At 48.9% G+C, this 20,942-nt stretch overlaps 1 protein-coding gene and 1 long non-coding RNA gene across 2 annotated transcripts in view; one reads left to right on the forward strand and one right to left on the reverse strand.

Moving 5' to 3' along the window:
* ZFHX3 (zinc finger homeobox 3) overlaps nt 1–20,942 on the reverse strand; it is a 296,214-nt gene that overhangs the window by 258,373 nt on the left and 16,899 nt on the right. The gene's annotated exons all lie outside the window — the stretch shown is intronic.
* The window catches only part of LOC145514580 (uncharacterized), a 41,804-nt gene that overhangs the window by 20,330 nt on the left and 532 nt on the right, over nt 1–20,942 (forward strand). Inside the window, exons 4-5 of the long non-coding RNA XR_014060249.1 lie at nt 195–270; nt 20,555–20,682. This is a non-coding gene — a long non-coding RNA (uncharacterized LOC145514580). The remainder of the gene's footprint in view (nt 1–194; nt 271–20,554; nt 20,683–20,942) is intronic.

A 20,942-nucleotide genomic window follows, 5' to 3' on the forward strand; every position in this document is an offset into this window, starting at 1 on the left:
GACACAACATAGTGGCTAAACAGCAGCAGCAGCATACTTTCTTTGAGCTCTTTTATGATTTCAGGTTTACTAATAGCTCTCTAACTCATGTAGATATATGATAATATACACTATGAAGAATAGCTCTAACTCAGTTTTCCCTATTTGTTTATTTAAATTAATTTTTTCCTATTTACCCTATAATTATTTACTAGCGACAGTAAAGCACCGGGAGGGAGGTCACTGGTTTTACTGCCAATCAGATCAGTGTTCAAGCCTTCAGGACTTTGGGTAAGTTACTGCAACTCTCTGAACCTCAGTTTCCTCATCTATAAAACGGAACTATATGTAGTGCTGACCTCATACAATTCTTGTGAAGATTAAATGAGATGAGCTCATGTAAAAGTGTTTAACATAGTGTCTGGCACATACAAGTATGGGAAAATGTGAGCTGTTACTATTTTAATTCCTCTCATTTATTTGAAATGCTATCTTTCCCAGATACATTTCTATTTGATTCCATTCCACTGTGTGACCTCTGTAATATTTTCCAACCAAGTTTTCCTGGTATACGAGAAAACTAATGATTTTTGAAATTTTTCTTTGTAACTGAACTCCATACTTAATTCCATGTAAATGTGTCCTGGGTATCTTAGGAAGACAATAACATCTGCAAATAATTTTCATTGTTTCTTTTTAACCATTATTTGACTTTGGTTTGTATATCCTGGCCAATTCAATAAGGCAGGAAAAAGAAATGAGTACAATGGGCAATCTTTGTTTTATTCCCAATTTCATTATGCTGCTTCTTTTGATTCGCCATTAAATCTCCAAGTGTTGTAGCTGTTGGTTTCTTGATCAAATTAATGCAATCTCTTTGTAGCAAAGTTGTTTTGCTTTTTTAAATTCTAAGCAAACTAGAAATAAGAATAGAGAACTACCAAATGCCATTTTTGGATATATGTTTTTCTTCTTTGTTCTACTTACACGATGTATTTGGAGACTAGACATTCTAATCTTAAGTCCCTCTTACATTTCTGGGATAAACCCTATGTGGTCACGATTCTTTTAAAATACTGCTGAATTCAATCTGTGACTGTTTTACTTGGCATTTTTGCGTCCATCCTCATGCCTGAGCTAAATCTTCAGCCTTCTTTTTGTGTAATCTTTGTAATAATGTTGGTTCCCAGAGTTGTGCTAACTTTGTAAAATCAACTAGGATGTTTTACCTCTTTTTCTATACTCTGAAACAGTTTACTGAGCAATTAATTATTTTGTCCCCCAAAGTTTAAATGAATTCATCCATGAAACCGCTTGCACCCAGAGCCCACTTTGGAAGTATTGATTTTTTTAGTGCCTAGTTTCTTCCCTAGCTCCTCGTTTAAAGACTCCGACTTCTGAGTCATCTAGAACAGACGTGTCAACTGAGACTTTTCAAAAAGGCTGTATTTTAAGTTACTCAATTTTATTTTTATAACATAAAATAATTATTTCAAGTGTAACTTTTAATTTGGTAACTCTTTTTTCTAACATATCAACTTACTTTTAGTTTTATTTGGTTTTATTTCTTTTTAGATATGGTACTTGCTTAGTCTATTCCCTTGACTTTTTCCCCAAACCAATAGCTCTTAGGTTGATCACTTTCATGTTTCTGTCTGTTTTCTAATTCATTAGTATCCCTTGCATCTTATTAGGCTTGCTTTATTCTTTCCAATTTTAAGTTGAATACTTAATTCATTATCTTCATTTTCTCTTATTTAATAATGAAAGGATTTAAAGCCATGAATGCGTCCCTGAATAAAACTTTGGTAATAACCAATACATTTAGATACACAGAGTTCTCAGTATTTCCTAATGATTCTGTAACAGTCATTTCACTTCCTCTTTGACCCAAGTGATTCAGGAGAGTATTTTTTGATTTTCAAGTAACTGGATTTCATTAATATTTTTAATATTAAGTATTCTACAGAGGATAAATAGATCTCTGAAATAAGACAGAGAAACTCTGATAAGGGGAGGAAATCTTTTAAGCAGAAAGCACTACTTGATGCTTAGTTTTTTTTTAAAAAGAAAAACTATTTATATAATGCTGTGATGGCTGTATCCAAGTATATGCCTTACCCAGGGGATTTAATGGTAGGTGTTTCTGGGGGAACTGAGTGATTGAGGGGCAGGCAGCACAGGAGGAGAGGGGAAAGAAATACTCTTCTGTGCCTTCTGAAAATTTTATTATGGGTATATTGCCTCTTTAAAAATTAATTTAAAAAGCAAAGCCATCTCTCAATAAATGGAATGAAACCATCCGACATATACTAAGTATATAACCAAGTAAATTTCCATACTTTCTTTGGTGAAATTTAGACACTGGTTTTATTAAGGATTTGGATCCACGATGGTAAAACATCTGGGCCTAGAAAAGGGACGAGGAAAAAAAAATGATCCCTAATTCTGCAATCCCCAAGTTCAGAAGAATTAAGAGTTTTGAGGCAAAGAAAGTATAAAGGGGAAAAAAAAAAGGTTTAGTCAGGTTTCAATCAGGCTACGATTTTGAAACCTGAAATTCCTGAATGTACGGCTGAGAGGATAGCAGACTTCCTACTTTCCTCCACCTCCTCACCACGGCATTCCCATTTTAGGAATGCTCCATATTGTGCATCTTGGTTGTTGCAGTCTTCTCCATTATTACTTAAAATGAATTTAAATCCCAAATTAATTCAATTAAGTGAAGATTTTTAAGCATTATGCCACTGTCAACTCATTTGCCACAAACTTTGAAATATCAAGTTAAAAAACAGAATGAAAGGAAAAAGGAAAGAAAAAAACCAACTCTGTAAATCGGTTTTCCAATTTATGTGGAAGAAATCTGTTTTCCACTTTCTAATTTCTGCAACTGGGAAATTCTGTATATTATGTTACCATATAATGAAGGATGCCAGTAAACAGAAAGCCCACACGCCTGTACACACAACAGATTACACTGTGTGTAATTGCAAACAATACCACGTTATGTACTCCTGGGAGTATTATTACTGAGATGTTGTTATTTAATGCCTCATCTATTTAAAAAAAATTCATTCCATATGGATGAAAAATGAGTATACTAGCCTGAGTATGGGGGGAAAAAATGTAATCATAGATCTCTTAAAATCCGTACCGTTTTATACAAGCACAAGATGGTACAACCAAAACTTAGGAATTCAGAATGTCTCAAATTACAAGATACAAGTTCACCACCAGTTACTGAGATCTCCACCCTGGCAGTGGGACTAGAGAAGGCCCACAGCAGGAGTCACAGCCATCCTCTACTTTCCTGGACCATTGAAGGACCTCTTAAGCGGCAGGGGGCGGGGGGGGACGGGACACCTTGGGACTACCCCAGACAATAACCATGGAGGCGCAGCACTGTGAGAAACGAGTGCTTAGCAAGACCCTCTGACAGCTACGAGGCTCTCCTTGCTGGGGACATGCCATCCAGACAGACACCCACAGAGCCCGGGGAAGAATGCCCAACTCCAGGGAAGGAAAGCATCCCACCTCCATTGACCAAGAACCAGATGGAGTTCAGGGCTCTACACACGGCCTCAACCACTCCCCTTTGACTTGGTGAGCACAGGAGGTTCAGCAGCCATGGCCGTGCTAAAACAAAAGACAGATGACAGGAAAACCTACTGCCCTTTGGCCGTTCGGAGCACAGGGGAAGTGTAAAAGTGCAGAGGGGGAGAGCAAGCCAGCTGCACTAATCCCTTTTTGTCCAGCAGTAATTAATAGTATAATCCACATTTAAGATGCATTAAAGTGAAAATGCTGCATTATCAGAAAGCCGGTGCACTGCCCCAAGGCATAGCCTCCCCTGCTGACCTGTGGAACCAGGTTACCTCATCTCGGCCTCCTCCTCTCCAGGGAGCTGACTCTAGACACCTCTTAAAAGGACAGAGCTGGCAGCCACAAGTCGCCCCTCAGCCCAGCGCTCTGAGTCTGTCTCTGGAAACCATTCTCTCTGAACGCAGGCCATCCTGCACCGGGGATCCACGCAGAATGAGGAGTCGTTGAAATCAAGTCATAGAGTCTCTGGCTAACCTACAACACTTCAGAGTCATGAGGTCCCTGACGGAATTTTAAGATTTCAGCTGACTACCCAAAACAATGCTGGGATGATACAAGGGGAATTAAGATGCCCTTCAACTCAATTTGGTGGGAAGCCCTTTTTGAGTGTTTCCTACAAACTATGGGGGCAACAGGAGAGATTGTATCAAGGAGCAGAAGCTGGCTGTGCTGTCCAGCCCCGGGGAGGATGCCTCTTCCATTGTGACTAAAATACTATCTTTAGAGAGAGGCATGCTATTAGCTCATCAAGCACATTCAAGCTAAAGACGTCACTGCCGCTTAAAGCTAGAGGCGCCTGAAGGAGCGGTCCTCTCAACTACGCTTTGAAGCCACCGCCAACTAAGAACTTGATCTCACGTCTCCAACACTGTCCATCTGGTGGAACAGGTACAGCCAACAGTAGGAGGAGAGCCCTGAACTCCTTTTCAACTGCTCTACACATTGATATCACCATCTCAGCTCCACTCGTCTCCACGCTTCGCCGTGGCCCCGAGCCCGTGGCAGCCATCAGATAGTGGCCCTGTGCTATGGCAGCAACTGGCCTCCATCCTGTAAGTCCTCCTTGGAACTTGGTACAATCATTTATTTCTTAAACTCGGCAGCTGGATATAAAAAAACAGGAGTGTGACAGAAATCATTTTGACCTCAAGTGTTTGAGATTATGGCACAGATGGTATGATAATGATCTGGGCACCTAATCACCTATAGTCGCTCCAAAAACTTTACCTTCAAGATTCTTACCTAGAACTTAACACATTTCTCCACAATGATATTTAATTACTCTCATGTAATCCAAAAAAGGGGCTTCCCAGGTGGCTCATGGGTAAAGTGGCCTGTCAATGCAGGAGACACGGGTTCGATCCCTAGGTCGGGAAGATCCCTTGGAGAAGGAAATGGCAATCCACTCCAGTATTTTGCCTGGAGAATCCCATGGACAGAGGAGCCTGCTGGGCTACAGTCCATTGGACTGCAAAGAGTCAAACATGACTTAGCGACTGAGTGCTAAGTCCACACAATCCAAAAAAGAGCAATTCCACAAAGTTTAAACTACCACCACCAGGGACTAGCCAAGGAATGAAGTGCCATTTGCACTATCACCTCTAGAGGAAAATGCATCCATGGTGGTTTGAAAAACATGTCCCCATTCTAGGAACATGCTTCCCTCTGAGGCTGCCAAAACATCCCTGATCCTGTGACAGGGCACCCAGGAACAACATGCAGCAGACCTGGTTCTCATGAAGGGGAGGCACCCAGCCTGAGAAGCTGTGCAAGAAACAGACAGGAGTCCTCCACCTCACCCACACCTGCGGTCTACTGTACCCCACGACTATCTCTCAGTGCTCCCCTGAACCTCTGTTCTTAATCATACAACATCAGGATTCTTCTGGAAGAACCCTCTATAAATTCTCTCAAGTTCTACTCTTGGTGCCTCAACACAATCTGACAAAAACAGTATCACATTATTTGGGAAGGAGTTGTTGGTTAGTCACTCAGTCGTCTCCCAACTCTTCATGACCCCATGGACTGGGGCCTGCCAGGTTTCTCTGTCCATGGGATTTCCCCGGCAAGAATACTGGAGTGGGTTGCCATTTCCTTTTCCAGAGAATCTTCCTGATCCAGGGATTGAACCCACGTCTCCTGCATTGGCAGGCAGATTCTTTACCACTGAGCCATAAGGGAAGCCCTTGGAGAGGAGGGAGGCTACCAAATTTTACCACAAAGCCTCCCCCTTATTCCCCAGGAAACCTCCTTTGCCAGAACAGGCATCCTTTGCTTCAGTTTTCACAGGGACACTTGGTTGTGCTTTGCCATCTAACACCATTCAGGTCCCTGTGGGGCTTTCCCTCTTTGCGGACTGTACTGATTTCAGTGGTGGGTTGCCTCAGAGCTCCCAAGATGTCCACGTCCTTATAGCTGAAGCCTTTGAATGTGTTACCATCAACGGCAAATGAGACTTTGCAGAAGGGATCAAGATTATCCTGGATGACCTGGGAGGGGACACCTGATGTAGTATCAGGGGTCCCTATAACAAGGCTGCAGGAGAAGTTCAGAGTCAGACAGGAGATGTGATGATGGAAGCAACAGGTGGTGTGATGTGAAGAAAGGGTCATGAGCCAGGGACAGAGCAGCCTCCAGAATCTAGAAAAAACAAAGAAACTGATTCTCCCTCCACTCAGAAGTTCCAGAGGGAACCAGCCATGCCAGCACCTCACCTCTGAAACTGATTTTGGACTGCTAGACTCCAGAACAGTTAAGACGTCAATTTAAGCTGTTTTAAATCACAAAGTTTGCAGTCATTTATAACGGCATCAATCAAAAGCTAATATGACCCCTCTGGAGAAAAGGGACTGTGACAACACACACACAAAACCAGGAATGCCCTGGAATTTCAAGAATGAGTCGTCCTTGTTAGGATCCACACAACCTTCCTCTCTGGACTCAAAGAGCCAGCTGAATCCTCTCTTTCTTCATCACCAAAAAGTGAAAACCAAAGGTGTCTGATGCAAAAAGCAAGGGTTATGACTTGTGGGTGGTGCTCAGTGGAGCTTCTCAGCATTAGACAGAGGAACTCCCATCCCAGCCTACGGCATTTGAGATACACAAATATCCACAATAAACCATGAGAACAACAGAAAAACAGCAGCTAACTCCAGAATACATGTGTAGGACATTCTGATTTGACACTGGGCTAAAAGAAAAAAAAAAAATCTACAGGGAAGAATTAGGGTCAGATCCAAGGTTCTTTTATTGGACTGAAGGCAGGCCAAGCCAACCTTGCCTGACGGATCCCACAGGTGGGCCAGTCCAAAGCCCTGGAAAGCCAGGGCCCTGGTCCACGTGACTCCTGGAGACAAAGAGAGGAGGAAGGCTCTGGAAGGTGGTGGCATCCTGCCCACCTCAGTGGTAGCCTGGGGCCTTTGGATCTCACCATCTCGCCAGCACCTGAGAGGTGTGAGCCAGGCAGCCAACCACATCAGAAGCTGGCTGCCAGCCGGCCCCCATTGCCCAACACCTCTGCAAGAGCCAGCTTTCCAGGATTGGGCTCTACACACCACACAGGTACAGGCCACTGCTGACCGAATTGAGGCACAAGTGCCTTAAAGAACCTCCCACACAGGGACTGGCCACACGTGGACTGACTGTCCTGCTGCAGAGTCAGGAAACATATCTGAGCTCCATGTGGGCCGTCACGCAAAGGACATTCTTCTCACTGCTTAAACCAAGCAGGGTCCCACCTGGGTCTTCTTCCTACTCCAGTCTACCTGGGCTTGCTTTAATCACAAGTCAGATCTTCCAACCCCTGAACTCTCCATCCCATACACTACTTAATTCTCCTTATCCTCCAAACTGCTTATACTCTCCGAGTCTAGGCCACCTCGTTTATGCTTCACAAAGAACGTGTAGGACTGTGTCATGACATTGAGGGTCAGGGTAACTAGGCTTCCTCAGTGGGACTTAAACACGTGATTTCGGTGCACATGTGTACAAGGTGCTACTCGAAACAAAGTTGTCAAAAATTTTAAAAAAAATAAAAGTTTTACCAACCTTCCAAACAGGGCTGTCATTCAGCCTCTGCAAAATAAAGATGCAACTCTGAATATTCAAAGTCCAGGAGAAGGTGACTTGTGGCAAAACTGGCATCTAACATGCCTACGATTCAAAATCTTGACGCTACTTGGCCAGATTCTCTTTACCTACTGCTTCTTCTGATGCCCGCCCCTCCTCACAAAATAAAGCAGCCCTAGGAATAGAATCCCATCTTCCTTAGTTCTTATGACTAATTTATGGCCGCCTTTGAAAGCCCTTGCACCAGAGCTCTGACTCCAGTAATTTCCTCTTCTTCTATACGCATGTCCATTTACAGCCATTCTGTAACCTCTGCGTGAACCGAGCATGTTCTCCAGGCCTCCCACGGATGTGGGATCCCGCCTGGGTGAGAGCAGGGTGGCTCAGGGGCGGCACCTCTCCTCTGCAGTGTGAGCTCACTCGGCACCCTACCCAAGTCCCGCTCCCCAGAGAGTTGGATGAGTATTCTTTTGCTTTAGGGTAGAGTGCCTTTAAAAATGACAAAGCAAGACTAAAGGCTGGGTGGGCAACTAGTGTGTAATCTCAAGACACAGTGTGGGTTTTTTGTGTTTTGTTCTTTTTTTTTTTTTCACTTGGATTAAAGAGAGTGGGGGAGAAGGTCTTGATTTTGTTTTTATTGAGGGAGGGGGGTATGGGAAGATGTCCCAGAAAATATCCTCCAAGGCCACAGGAGGAGGAATACTTAGAAGGAATTTCTGACAGTGCTCCAAGTTGCTTCCAGGCCCCACCCCAAAGGCCCCCCTCGCCAAGCCACCACAGCTTTGCCCACAGGGTTCTCCACCACACTTCCCTGGCCCTCCCCCCCACCCATGGCTTGGCTGTCCTCCCATCTCAAAAATGCCTTCTCTTCTGTTCAATAAGGCTGCCTTGAGCCTCACTGATCTGTAGCTGGCTTCTCTGATGCCAGGGTACTAGAAAACCTGGTCCCATACGAAGTCTTCCCAGCCTAGCATCCCATAGTCAGTGCCTGTCTAGAGAACAGTCAGTCCACGCACTCAAACATCCAAGTGGCTCAAATGTGCCAGGGACTGTCCTGTGGGCTAAGGATGGGGTGAGGCCAACAGAACAAGATACCTGGCTGCCTACACAAAGCTCCCGTCCAGCTCCTCAGACCCTCCTCCTGCCCCTACTTTTACTCTCTTCTTTTCTGGGAAGGATTTTCCCATTTTAGCTGAAATTTTTTCTTTTTTTCTTTTTTTTTTTTTTAAGAGGGTTGAGAGGGAAGACCTATGTTTTCATGAATTTACATCTTATTGTAAAAATTAATTTAGATAATAAATGCCAAGAATTTTCTTTCATTGAAATGTTCAGGGGTTCCTGAACAAATCAACTCACACTTGGCTGTGTGGTCATGTTCTCCTCACCTTGGAAATCTGAAGTCGCTCTTGAAGACAGAAGCCCATCTCCATACATTCTAAGTGCTGAACTCCCCAATCCTCATCTGCCATGCTTTTATCCCCAAAGCTACAATTCTTCTCATTCAAAGGCTATCCTCCTCAAGCCAACCCCAAGCTAACTTGGCCTCTGGCCTTGCACGTGCCCTACTGCTCATGCCCGAGTTTCCGGACCCCCAAAGACTCTCACCGTGATTTCCAGCAACAGGCACCTGGGAGATGGATCGCACTCTCGTAACTATATTTCTTTAGGTGTGTCACCCAAGATTCCCAAGAATCATCACTGGATGTCAGAGCAAAACAGTAACTCATCCTGCCTCCAGTCAGAGCTGGGATTCACTCGCTCGGGACTTTACAAAGCTAGCCCTATAAGGCAGGGATCCTGTGGCCAGTTCATCCTGGGAAGTGGCCCAATGAGCCAGGGAACATCTGTCTCACTTCTACTTGGTCTTTATACACCCAGGGAAGTGGTCTCAGGCAAGGCATTAAACCCCAGCAGGGCCTGGAGTCCTCTCCCATCAGCAACAGTGTGTGTGTGTGTGTGTGTGTGTGTGTGTGCGCGCGCGTGTGCAGGGCCTGGAGTGTGTGTGTGTGTGTGTGTGCACGCGCGCACACGCGCGCAGGGCCTGGAGTCTTCTCCCATCAGCAACAGCATGGGGGTGTGTGTGTCAACAGCATGGGTGGGTGTGTGTGTGTTTGACAGGCCACTGCCATATTCCCACCTCATCTGAACACACTGATGAGCCCCTTCCCCACTGATGTGCCCACCGGGGGTCTCTATCTGGAACCCCCACCCCCATCCCAGACCCCTTCTAGCCTCACTGCAGCATGGAGCGAGCGGCACTTTCCCGTTCAAACCTGAACTGACCCTGGGCTCCACACCACCCACATCTTCAGCCTCAGATTAGCATTTTCCTTGTGTAGACCTTCCTGCTCTAAAGGGCATGAACCTGAAGAGCATGAGTCATCAGTGCTAGCAGGAAGCAGCGCTCAATCTAAGGCCTGACCCAGTTCCTAGAGAGATTTCTCTGCCTCCACCCCTCTGCCCCGCGCCCCGGTTCTCATAACATGCTTGGGCTCACCCACCCCATCCCCCCTCTCTGCAGCCTTTTCAAGATCTCTCCTTCCATGGAGCCACAACCAGGACTGTTTGTTTGTTTAGTCCACTGGTAAGAAAAATGAGAGAGCTGTCTGCCATTCCTAGCGGGGCATAAACACTTTTTTAAGAAATGTATGTTCCAGCTCTGCTTGCGTCCAAAACTGAGCCCTTTAACCTTTTGAAAGAGCAGAGGACATTCCATGGGAACTGACTATCGCCGCTCCTTATCATTGCTGAAAGACAAAATCCACTTTACCATGCCCCATCTCACATGGACCCCTTCCATTCTTGGTCTGGGAGCTGAGCATGTGAGAGAAAGAGAGAGGAAACCCCAGAAACGTGGGAAAGGCCACTGTCGCCAGTACAAGAGGAGCCAGCGCCCCGATTACTCTTCAGAGATGTCAGGATACTTTATTGTAAAATTTGTTTAAATACATGTCGTGACCCACAGAGACAAAGACTTCACATTGGAAGAACATTTCTTTGGTGATCAAGACCAAACTTCAGATCAGATCAAAAGGGAGACTGCCCCGGGAAATCATCAAGAGGCCTACCATCGCTATCCTTCAATCGAAAAGATACAGTTCTGATTTCTTACAAGAAGTGTCATAACAAGAGGTCTCCATCTTCACACTCTGAAAGAAAAACATCCATCCCCCCGCCTCCCCAGCCTGGAAGGGCCGGGAGTGGCCACACGGTGTGGTACAGCAACACACAGCAAGTGGGAGGCGCAGGACACGTGGTAAGACCCACAACGGAACCAGCTGCCCCAGCTAGACCCCGCCACGTGGACTTTGGCTGCGCCTGTTAGTTATCGAAACTGAACTCAGGTGGAACTGATCAGTTCAGACCCCCAGTGCTGGGTTCCATGCGATGATTCGTCAATACCCTATGTGTGTCAGGCATTTTTCCACTTAAATATTGACCAGTTTAAGAGTAGGCTTAGGGAGTCACACGCACGGTCATTGGTTCTTTTCTTTCTTACTCTATCTCATTAAAGTGGGGACAATATGAGAACTCATTAAGTACAACTATACTGATTGATGCCTGTTAGCGCTGGGTGTCAGGAACTATGGTAAATGTTCTTCCTTTGTTTCATTCTCTGGACCACCTGTGAGGCGGGCACTAGCATGGATTCTATTTTGCCCACAAGGAAACCGAGGTCCAGGGAGTCCCAGTTACTTCCCAAGGTCACACAGCTAGGTAACAGCAGAGTGAGAATCCAGTCCCTGGTTCCTCAAAACACCAGAGCTTTTGTGCACACACTGTCCTGCCAGGGTCCCCTGTGCACCCGCCATGAGCACTGCCTACAGAATGTCTGGTTCACCCATGGAATAGCTCCTGGCCGGGAGCACATCTCCATCGGGCCCTCTTGTCCACACACTGTGCTCACTATGGAGAAGCTGTCCCTCCCTCGAGCTCGTGCTCAGTCGTGTAAGAGTCTGTGACCCCATGGACTGTAGCCCGCTGGATTCTTCTCTCTACAGAGTTCTCCAGGCAAGAATTCTGGAGTGGGTTGCCATTTCTCCCTCCAGGAGGATCATCCCAACCCAGGCATCAAACCCATGTCTTCTGTGCCTTCTGTATTGCAGGTGAATTCTTTACCTGCTGAGCCATGGGGCTGAGTTCCCACCGTGCACTCAGGTGGTTGCTTCTGAGGCCTCCCTCTGTCTGGATTCTGAGCCATCCTGGGGTCAGAGAGCAGAGAACATCTCCTCACGACCCACCCCCACTCCATCCTCCCAACACTCTTCCACTTGACGCCCTGCCTGCCCATTGGAGTTCAAAGGCAGATCTCAACCAACTGCTAGGCGATCCTCTTAAGGCACTTAACCTCTCAGTTTTTCCAAAAAAGATGACGCGTCCCCACCCTACATACCTTACAGAACAACTGTGGGGATTAGTGGAATGGACACGGGCTCCAGGGCTTTGAAAAATGAAGCCGCTTAAATTCCTTTCCAGTCTTCCTCAGACAGATGTAGCACCTCTCCCTTCTATTCAGAATTTATTTAGAATTAAATGATTAAACATTTGGGTGGCTAACTCAGGGGCCTCAACAGTGATGCCCAGTACACATGTAGTAGCTCAGGAAAACATCCATGGGGCTTAGAGCTGAGGAAAGACACAGCCCCATGGGTGGGGCTGATGGCCCTGGGGGAAGGAGGTATGCCGCTGAGGAGGGGCCCTGGCCAAGCTCACAGCCATCCTTCCAGCCATCCAAAGCATCACTGTCGCCTCGTTCCCTCCAGCCACCTCGTTCCCACACCCACCTTCAAAACACACTCAGAGGGTGAGTGCTCACAGCGCCTCTCAGCACTTCCTGTCCACCCGGAACCCTGGGATGTGACCTTATTTGGAAACCGAGTCTCTGCGGGTATGACTAAGTAGAGGTCATAGTGGATGAGGGTGGATCCCAGATCCAGGGACTGGTGCACTCAGAGTGGGAGAGGACCCACAGGGAAGAAGGCCATGCAGAGACCCAGGAATTGGAGGGATCCAGCTACAAGCCAAGAAATGCGGAGGACTGCCAGTGCCTGATGGAAGCTAGGAAGGAGCCTTGGCTAAGACTTCAGTGGGACCGTGAAAAAACGCATTCTGTAAGCCACTCGGCTTGTGATACTTCCCTTCGTTCTGGCGGTCACAGCATACGAAGTGCCACTTCTCACCCCTGCCCCGCAAGGGCTCTGGCCAGAGCCACCTCTCATTGCGCCGGCCACAATTGTCTCCCTGTGGTCTCCGTGCTCCTACCCTCCATCCGGCTCAGAAGGGAGAGCCTCACCATGACCTCCCGGGCCTATAGGACGTGCCCTGTCCCCTCCCACGTCTGCTCCAACCATGCGGGCCTCCTGCTGCTCCTTGGACATTTCTGACGGAGTCTCCCCTCTGCCCAGAGCTCTCCCCATCGCTTACTCCCTCTAGCCTCTGCTCTCAGGTCTCCCTCCTCACCTGCAAACCACTGTCCTCCACGTCACGCCCTCTTCCCCTGCCAGGCTCTTTCTCTGTAGCATTTCACTTCTTTTCAAACACTGCATTTTTCTTACCAATTACATGTACTGAGAGAGTGGAGGGAGTATTAAACTCCACGAGGACAAGGCTGGCTCCCTTTTCCCCTTCCCCCACTGCAGCAGCACCAGCACCTAGCAGTGCCTGGCACCCGAGATGTCCTCAAACATTTGATGAAAAAGTGGACACAAGGTCAAGGGGCAGGAAGGAACCTGAGGCCAGGGGCAGCAGCAGTGTGGAGGGCAGCCAGGACTCTGGGAGCTCCAGTGGAGTCTGAAGGCTGAGCACCAGAGGCTCCCGAGTCCTTGCAGGCAGATGGAAATTGCTGGGCATCATGAAGCACCTGCAGGCCCTGATCAGGAGAACGAGAGGAAGGAAAGAGAGCAGGGTCTCTTGACCTTGGCACTACTGACACTCCGCATATTCTTTATGGGGGTGGAGGGCTGTCCTGTGCACTGGAGGAGGCTTAGCCACATCCCTGACCTCCCTCAACCAGCTGCTGGGAGCATCTCCCACCAGGCTGCAACAACCCCAAATGTCTCCAGACACTGTCACATGTCCCTGTGGGATGCTGCTGCTGCTGCTGCTAAGTCACTCAGTCATGTCTGGCTCTTCGCGACCCCATGGACTGCAGCCTATCAGGCTCCTCCGTCCATGGGATTTTCCAGGCAAGAGTACTGGAGTGGGTTGCCATTGCCTTCTCTGCCCTGTGGGATGAGGGGGAGGGAAAGTCAGCCCCTTTGAGAACCAACAGAGCTGTGGTAGTGGTGTGTCCACAGAGAGACCCCTAAAAGCACAGACCTAAAAGGACCAGCCGGAAGCACAGTTGGGCGAGTTGGCCAGACACCAGGTGTACCTGCGACAGAGCCGACCCTTGGTGACCTAAACAGCACATACTCCTTCTAAAAGCAGAGGTCACCACGCTAGCTGGCTTTTGTCCTCAAGGCCTAAGAAGTGCCAAATCCCCTCTATTTCCAGGAGGAGGTTCCAGTCTGGAGTCTTATGTTGAAATATATCTGCTTTTAAAATACCATATTGCTGAACCAACTCAACTCTAGCCCAGGTTTTGCCTACAGGCCACAACTTTGAAATCTCCGGCACAGAGGCTGCCTAGAGGCAGAAGTGGGGGCAGCCTGGAGATTCCTTAGAACCTGTAGGAATTTAGCCACAAGGAAATGGGGCCCTGGACAAGGCCTGTGAGAATGAGCTGACGAAAAGGGCCAAGTCCCAGAAACTTCAGTTCAAATGAGATAAGCACAGCGGGACAACTGCCCCCATGTTCCTGAAACAGGTCTTCAGTGCAAGTGTCAGCCTAACAGCTGCTGAGTTTGGGGAGTTCCTTGAAGAGGAAAGTGAATGCAGGGAGGTCCCACCCTTAATTCGAAAAGCCATGTGAGCCTGCACCCACATGATCCTATAAGCCTTAAACCCATCCTGGACAAAGCCAAGGCCTCCCCATCTTCACACTGCTCAGGAACTAGCCTGACTACCTGCGTGGACCTTGCCTGATGTTCAGTACACCCAGACCACCAGCCAAGGAACAGCCGGATTCAGATCAACCTCCCCCAAGAGCTGGGGCAATGTCACTGTGCTAATGAGAACACTTCCTGCCTCCCCAGCCAGGCCTAGGCACCTTCTGGACTCTCTCCCATGATAATCTGGCCTGAGAAGGACCCCAAGGCATCCTTCAAGACAATCCTTCTGTATTAAAGAAAACGGGGCTTAGGCAAGTGAGCGTCGGGAAGCCTGGTGGAATCACAGCTCGGGTCCACAACCTCAAACCACCACCAGTGCATTTTGAGTTGTTTGGCCCCCACCCACACCGGTCCCGAAACCTGGAGCAATGAGAAGGTCGTTCTGACAACATATGCCATGGTGTTGGTCCAAAGGCACTGGGGTCTCATCTACGTTAGACTGTGACAGAAAGCAAAAGAGCTCTGAGTGACTCGTCCATTTCTGGACACGCTCAGGGTGGGGGTGGGTTATGACACCGGTGTTTGCTGCCCAATCTGTAAACTGGGTAGAATGACCTCCTTTAATTGCTGTCATCTTCTCATAGAGAGTTACCCTACCACAAAGCATGATCATAATTAAAGAACACTGTTCCCAGCATGGTGCATCATCAAGCACAGAGGCAAAGGCTGCCTTGATCAGCATCAGACGCTGGGTCTGATCAAGGTCACTGGAGAGAAGGTAAAACGGTCAGAGGCCCCTAACCTCACCTCCACGCTGCTCTGCTTTGCTTGACGTGAATGGAATACCCAAGTCTTCGGCAGAAGAAGGAGGAGGCTGGGTGAGCGTGGAAAGGGAGGGGGTGGGAGGGACAAGGAAGGAGGGAAGCAGGACTCTCTCCCACGGGCAGCACCTTGCAGGTGAGGGCAGCAGACTCCAGGGAACTGTCGGCTGGTCTCCAAGAGCCTCATGACACCCCATAGGTGTGGACCTCCCCGCGTTGCCTTCCCTCCCACTGCCCATGGCCACCACACCATCCACAGCGATGCTGATGGGGTTACAGCCATCTCCAACCATCTTATCCTCTTACCCGACCAGCAAGAAGGGGCTGCAGAGAAGCCCACATAAGACACGCAAGAAAAAAATCTCTGGGCTGGGCCCCAAGGCATGGGGACGCACAGACAAAACTTAGCGGCACCAGTATTCAGCGAGGCCAGAGCGGCCAGTGGGAGCCATGGACTGGTCACCCCCAAATCCTCGTGTGGTTAGGTTCTGCCTCCCTAGAATCCAGTTAACCTCATCTGTGAGCCGATTCCTGGGAGAAGAGTCCAGAGTCAGAAGGCACCTAAGTGGCTTGGCCAAGTGAAGACTGTAAATCAAGCAGCCGCACACTCCGCAGACTCCAGACTCGCAGATGACCAGTTGCGGAATGAACGGCGTGTTCAGCTGTGCCCCATCCCGGAAGCTCTGGAGTCACACATCCCCCCCCCAGCACGTGGGCACGGGGAGGCCCTGCTCCTCACCCCGGGTGCCACGGGGTGTCTCTGCTCCCCAGCACAGCACCCTCCCGATCTTCCCCAGATGCCCGCCCATCTTCTGGAGACCCTGCTCGGCCTTCTCCCACATATGATTTCCTCATGTATCCATTTTTAGGAATCAATGTTTTTGTGAAGAAGAGGAGGAGAAAGTTCCCACGTGTAGAAAGCTCACACCCTGGGGAGGAATGAAGAGAGGGGGGTTGCTGAGCACTTGTTGAAAGAAGACGTGGACAAGAGCAATGAGGAGCAGAAGAAAACCTCTTGTCAGCTCTGAAAGTTAAACAGGAACGTCTCTCCCATCGCTCCCCCACCCTGCTTCCTCCTGGCCCACCCTGTCTTCTCCCCCCAAGCCGAGAGGCAGCACACTGGCAGACCCCCAAGGCGGGAGGGCCCCAGGAACGGGAGGGAGCTCTGTGGTAGTTTGTGGGAGCTCCACCTCTGGGAATGGATTTGATGTCAAGTGTCAGCAAGTAAATTGCTATTGGCTTCTCGATAAGCAGCAGTAGTGAGCTAAGTGTTTCCCCGTATTGTGCGGGCTCTCGCGGACTCAATACGGCAGTATTGACAGCACAATCACACAGTAATCCAGGCTCCACTAATACCTACACTTCCTCAATGAAAATACACTTTCCACTTGGACACCAGCCCATTAGCTTTGGGCTGGAATCTCCAGCCTCCTCTGCTCCCCCTAACCACCCCTGGGCCCTGGAACTGGCATCTCGCCCCCAAACGCCCTGGCTGATGTGACCATCCCAGCCCACATATTGTCAAGGCCCAACCTGAAAGATAAACAGCCGGAGACCTACAGGAAAAGGCCTGCTCTCTGCATCTATAAATCACTGGTGGGCAGGAAAGAAAAGTGATCCAACTCTTTAAGGATAAAAATCTCAGCAGTCACTGAGGAAAATTGATGTTCCCTTGCAAAGCAAGAGATGGTCACTCTGGGAAGATGCATGTCTTCAAGTTTTCAGAGACAAAGAAACTCAAACTTCACCCAGCATGACACGGGGATAAGACGAGCTCTAACAATCATGCCAGACACTAGGTTTCCACAAGGCAAGTCCCCACGCCCTAGCAGTCTTGGATAGATTTACCTACTGAAGGGCCTGCTAATTCAAAAACAAACACCACGCAAACACAAGCTACTTTTCAAATCCATCTCTCATCAATCTTGACTTTCAGAACACCCTGGAGTAGGTAAGGGACACGATTATATTACAGAGACAAATGAAACAGAGAAGTTAAGTGACTTACCTAAGGTCACACAGCTAGTTACCAGTGGGTTTGATCTTAGAGGCTAGACTAGAGGTTGGCAAACTTTTTTCCGTGGAAAGTCAGGTAAATATTTTTGGCTTTGGGGCCTTTCAGTGTCTGTTTGCAACTACTCAGCTCTTGTCACTGCAGCATGGGAGCTGCCACAGACATGTAAAAGAACAAGCCCAGCTGTTTTCCAATAAAATCTTACGGACACAAGTAAGATTTTTTGCATATTTTCATATGTCACGAAACAACATTCTTCTCTGGACTCCCCCAACCATTCTAAAAGGTGAAAACCGTGCCTAGCTTGCAGACCATACAAAAACAGGCGTTGGGCCAGATGTGGCCTGCAGGCATGTTTGCAGTCTGCCGATCCCAGCCCACTGGGGGATGTGAAGTATCTAGAACACCACACAGTCAAACAGAATGGGCAACACCATTCCCAGGCTCATTAAAACTGTAATAATCCTGTCCAGTGAAACTGCTAGACCCTCCAGCACCAAACACAACACCCAGCCCCCAGGTTTCCAACAGCAACACAGCTGCACACCCGTAACACACTGGCCAAGTCTTCACACTTCTATAGAAGCACTGCCTTTTGTTGGGAATTTCTGCACAAATTTCAAAGTTAAGAAACTTTCCACAGATGCATGCCCAAGCCACTGCTGGGGTAATACACTAATGGCAGAAGTCATTTATTTTCAAAACCAGCACACATGCATTTAACAGTGTCGTTAAATACAGTGTTGGGATGAGTGACCAGCCCTGCGCTACCGGCCCCCCACGCCGCCCCCCCCACCCAGCTCCAAGGAGAAGTTTCAGTCTCTCTGTGTTCAGGAAGAAGAAACCCGGCCAGAGAGGGGTTAAGGCCCTTCCAGGCTGTGATCTGATAAATGGCTGTGCAGAAAGCAGGTTCCCTCACTTTGAGATATGATGTCACTAACCTTTATTGATCCACTATCAGAGAACTTTGCTTATCTCTCTCCTGTGATATACTGCCCCTCCTGTGCTCAACTAGTGTTTAATACACTGCCGGCTGCCCCGCACTCCTCATCGCTCAACACCGCGGCGCGAGGCTGCCACGGGGGCCAATATTTTACAGCCAGGCCTCGCCAGCACAGACACTCCCTGACGTGGTGGGGGGGCACACCCACCTCCCACCAGGCTGCCGGGTCCCAGATGCACCCTGACTGTGGGCCAGGGTGTTGGTGGGGGGCAGGGCCCCTCTGAGCATCTCCTGTTCGCCCTTTTAAAAAGCACACCTCCAGTCCCTTCAAGCCTTTACTTCTTCACCTCCATCCTGAAAAGACAACTGCCAGCCCACCAGGTTCATGAGAACAGAAGTGCTTCTGAGTGAAACCTCCCATTGGAGAAACAAGCTTCCTGTTTCTCCCTTTGCACAGTCAAGACCTCAGTCTAACCAGGAGCTGGAAAACACTACCCATGGAAGTGCCAGACAGTCATTCGAGAGGAATCACGCCAGGACCAGAGCCAGAAGACATACCCAGGTGTGGCCAGGCAGGCTCTGATCTTAAGAGATAACAGGGTTCCACTGCCTGGGGCAGGCCTAATGCTGGAGCAGCCACACACCGGGTCTGGGGTCCTCCCTCTCTCCTCCCAACCCACAGGCAAACTGGGCAAGGGTGCACAGCCGGCACCGCACCCAAGGGTGGGTGAGCCAGCAAGTGCCAAGATTCAGGAGAAGACTGTTTCACCAAAGAGCTGGCATCAACCTCCTCCATTCCCCGCTGTCAACCTCAGACACCTCAGAATGACTTGCGGGACCCCACCTGTTGCCCCCGGAGGAGCCGGTGGACAAGACTGCGCCTCCCCCGCCCCATCCGGCCCAGCTGACAAGGGGCCCTGGGCAGCCAGGGAGAACCGGCACGCCCTTCCACTGCCCCGGGGGCCCCAGAATTTGCCTAATTGAACATTAACAAGTTGCTACAATAAAGTTCCTCTGTTGTGAGCTAGGAACCTTTTCGGCAACAACAACAGAAGTCTTGTTACAAACCGCTCTCTAAAGCCAGGCCTCAGTCTCGACAGGTGTGAACAAGATTTAAACACCTCCTACAATACAATGCAATCCAAACAAAGGGGAAAGTCAATCCCAACCTCCTGGGGTGAACCTTGTCTAACATCTTCTTCACTCTCTCAGCCCAAAGGAGCCAAGTGAACGCGGAGAGATTGTCTCCAGGCCGGGCAAGGAGACCTAGCCAGCCCTGAAGCAGGGCCCTCTGCCACTCCAGACAGGCCACCAGCCTGTCACCCTCTAGCAGAAGGTGAGGCCATGAATGCCTCATGTGCAATCCTGGGCCCCCACACGCACCTTCCAGCTGCCCCTAACTCGGCCAGCTGGTGGACCGTTCTGGCGAGCTTCCCACACTCCCGGTCCCTAGCTCAGCGCTCGGCTCTTCCACGCAAGAGGTAAACAGAGGAGGAAGGCAGAGGGAAGATCCCCAGGTCCCAGGGTCTGAGCCGTTCTTTCTCCTAAAGGGGGACTGGGCAAGTCCTAACGCATCCTCCTGCTGAATGCTGGGGAAGAGATGAGACTCCGGGACTGGATTTGTCATTAAAAATTTTTTGAGTGCTGCTCCGGGTAGAAACATAGGAGGGGTGTGTGTTGGACAAGGAGGAATTATCCTTGATTTTCTGCTCTGGAGTATTAGAGAGAACACAGCATTTATCTGGAGATTTCTTCCCAAAGCCAACCACATCAACGGGACTTGAAAGAGCTTATCTGTAACCACCACCATTGCGGAAAGTGGGCACCCAGGAAGGGAACTCGACGAGCCCCACGATTCCAGGGTGACATCTTGAAGCCCTTGTTATTGTTACTCGACTTCAAATGAGTGCGTGAGAAGGCAGAGAGGGGAGTGGCAGAGGGGACACCGTGGGCAAGAGTGAGAAAGGACAAAGAAGGGAATTCTCTCTCCCCCGGGGCCTCTGCTCCAATGAGAACATAAAATGGCTCCGGAACAAAACCCGAAAAAAAGCAGCAAGCACATATGCAGGCCCCCAGCCATTCCTATTTTGGGCACCCGTCCTCTATTCTCCTTTTCCAAACTCTTGGGCATTTTTTTTTTAAGTGATAAACACTAATAATCCAGCTTTTGATCCTAACTCTCCTTCTCTCCCAGGGCAAGAGAAAAGCTGTCAGCATTTCTTTCTCCCCCAAGTGAGAGAGAGCCATGAAACATGCCAGGGAGACAGCCGATGGCAGCTACTCTCAACTTTTTCTACCTCCAAACTCCAGGAAAAGTCAAGGGTAAGAGTGACCTGCAGGCTTGTGGATAAGATGTTTGTGACCACCATGATGGAATCTGTTTTCCAGAAATGTTTACTAATGAACCTTAGAGGACGAAAACCGATCCCAGGCAAGGAGTCAAGTTGGCTCATTTTCCTCTGCGCTCCCCCTTCTCCTACCTGGCTAGGCAGGCAAAGGCCCCCAGGCTCATGGAAGGATAGCGGCCTACTCACAACAACAACAAATAAAGGTTCAAAGGCTCAAGTCCCCTTTCCAGGTAG

This window comes from Giraffa tippelskirchi, chromosome 7 (assembly GCF_054371585.1).
Source record: "Giraffa tippelskirchi isolate mGirTip1 chromosome 7, T2T-mGirTip1v1.2.pri, whole genome shotgun sequence".
Taxonomy (NCBI): domain Eukaryota; kingdom Metazoa; phylum Chordata; class Mammalia; order Artiodactyla; family Giraffidae; genus Giraffa; species Giraffa tippelskirchi.